Source organism: Penaeus vannamei, chromosome 18 (assembly GCF_042767895.1).
Source record: "Penaeus vannamei isolate JL-2024 chromosome 18, ASM4276789v1, whole genome shotgun sequence".
Classification (NCBI taxonomy): domain Eukaryota; kingdom Metazoa; phylum Arthropoda; class Malacostraca; order Decapoda; family Penaeidae; genus Penaeus; species Penaeus vannamei.
The window spans coordinates 15,784,404-15,786,903 of NC_091566.1; the positions used below are offsets into that span (position 1 = coordinate 15,784,404).

The following is a 2,500-nucleotide window of genomic DNA, read 5'->3' on the forward strand; positions in this document are numbered from 1 at the left end:
AAATATCTAATTTAGTGCATTGGGTAATGTAAGTAACAAATCGCACATTTTCGATGTACAATAACATGGTTGAAAAGTATCGCGAGAAACACGCACCAGCGTATATTATTTTAAAAATACCGCGCAATTCTTCAGGGCCCCTTGCCTGTATGGGTCGGACACATCGATTTGCGCAGTCTAAGAAATAAATTTCTTATTGTAAATACACAATATCATGTGATTATTACTCTTATATTGTCATATATTTTGAAACAAACAAACAAACAAAAAACTCCTTCGTGTACCATGATGCGGGCTTTATCTACGAACGAACCTTGGTGATTAGAATAAATGTACAAAACTGAACGGCACGTTGCTTTGTTTACAAAGGGAAAGAAAGAATATCGGATGGCGATTTTTAAAATATTGAGATGGAATCATGTGGTTACTAGTATCCTTTATTCCAGTTTCCCAACTCTGGAACTCTACAAGGAATGGTACAAAAGCAAACCTTCAAAACTGCTGTCAAATTTTTTATGACTTAATTGTGGGTAATTTCCTAGACTACCTTAATTATATTCGGTTTCTTCTTCTTCTATAGGTATCATTACTAATATGAGTGTTACTACTTCAACAATTATCATAACTATCATCATTACAGCATATAATGACCAATCTCAAAGATCGCCCCACCCCCCCCAAATAAAAAATACTGTGGCAAAAGGAATTGAATTGAATGTTTGGGAAGAAGAATTGCATTTACTTTAGTTACTCTTATCATCCTCCGTTTTCTGTCTATCTTTCTCCCTTCTCCTAACGACGTCGTTACTTTTACTCTATTTCCTATTGATTGACGTATGATTTCAATTCATGTCCTTGAACTGCCATAGATTGTAACGAAATGCTTAACCTATGTAGCTTCTAAAATAAAATGCAAACAACATCTGGTGTTCCCAGGCGGTCACCCATCCAAATACTGGCCAGACCCAACGCTGCTTAACTTCGCTGATCGGACGAGAAGCGGTGCTTTCAACGTGGTATGATCGTTAGCATAAGTTGTAGAAACATTACGTAGCTTTTTGCCTGTGCTAACAGATTAATCATCATTCATTTTAGTAGACTGCATCTTTTGTTTTGGTATTAAACTTCATTACCATGTTATTCCCATCCTGCCACGGTGATTGCTTCACAATGTGGGCATCAATAACAACCGACCATTTTCGGGAGGACAGGTAATTCCAACTCAGTTGTCTCCACTCATTAGTATTATGAGAATATCATATTAATGCACAGCAAATGAATACCATATCATTATACAGAAAATTATATGATTATAGTGATTTTCATTATTAGGATTATTATCACTATCATTATCATTATCATTATATGCACAATTATTTTACAGCTAATTTCATTCATTCTAATATGTACCGCGAATCATATTATGACAATTAGACTGATCTTTAAATTACACTAATCTTACTCTTGTTTTTTTGAGGAGGTCATTAGTATTTTATGGTCATTACTAATACAAGTAATATCACTATTACCAATGTCGGGTACAATAAATTTTCTAGAAGACCGTGGCAAAATCTGCTTAGTATCAGAAAGAACCGAATCAAATGTTTGGGAAGCAGAACTGCAGTTACTCTCCTTACCCTTATACATATTTGATGTCTACTGGTGTTCTTCTCCCGCTCTCCAACGACGGCGACTTTTACTGTATTTCCTAGTGATTGACGTATGATTTCAATTGATTTCTTGAAACAAATCGAAGAAGAGCTGCTACATACTGTAAAGAAATGAAAAACAGATTTAACAAAATGCCAACAACATCTGGTGTTTCCAGGCGGTCACCCATCCAAGTACTGATCAGACCCAACGCTGCTTAACTTCGCTGATCGGACGAGAAGCGGTGCTTTCAACGTGGTATGATCGTTGACATATAAACCGTGCACATCACGTAGCTTTCCGCCAGTGCTAACAGATTAATCCTTCATTTGAGTAGAATGCATCTTTTGGTTTGGCATCAAACTTCATTACCATGCTACTCCCATCACTGCTACCAATGCCGGGTACAGTGAATTTTCTAGAAGACCGTGGCAAAATCTGCTTAGTATCAGAAAGAACTGAATCAAAATGTTTGGGAAGCAGAACTGCATTTACTCTCCTTACCCTTATACATATTTGATGTCTACTGGTGTTCTCCCGCTCTCCAACGACGGCGACTTTTACTGTATTTCCTAGTGATTGACCTATGATTTCAATTGATTTCTTGAAACAAATCAAAGAAGAGCTGCTACATACTGTAAAGAAATGAAAAACAGATTTAACAAAAATACCAACGACATCTGGTGTTACCAGGCGGTCACCCATCCAAGTACTGACCAGACCCAACGCTGCTTAACTTCGCTGATCGGACGAGAAGCGGTGCTTTCAACGTGGTATGATCGTTGACACGTAGTAGATGAACTTTCCCTAGCTTTGTGGCAGTGATGGCAGATTTTTCATACATCTGTTT

At 37.3% G+C, this 2,500-nt stretch overlaps 3 non-coding genes across 3 annotated transcripts; all 3 read right to left on the reverse strand.

The window, feature by feature from the left end:
- Nucleotides 1–911: 911 nt before the first annotated feature.
- Nucleotides 912–1,030, reverse strand: LOC113801768 (5S ribosomal RNA). Its single transcript, XR_003475361.2, has one exon. It is a non-coding gene; the product is annotated as a 5S ribosomal RNA (ribosomal RNA).
- A 773-nt stretch (nt 1,031–1,803) lies between these two features.
- Nucleotides 1,804–1,922, reverse strand: LOC113801772 (5S ribosomal RNA). Its single transcript, XR_003475365.1, has one exon. It is a non-coding gene; the product is annotated as a 5S ribosomal RNA (ribosomal RNA).
- Nucleotides 1,923–2,318: 396 nt separating this feature from the next.
- LOC113801648 (5S ribosomal RNA) lies at nt 2,319–2,437 on the reverse strand. Its single transcript, XR_003475267.2, has one exon. It is a non-coding gene; the product is annotated as a 5S ribosomal RNA (ribosomal RNA).
- Between the last annotated feature and the right edge of the window lie 63 nt (nt 2,438–2,500).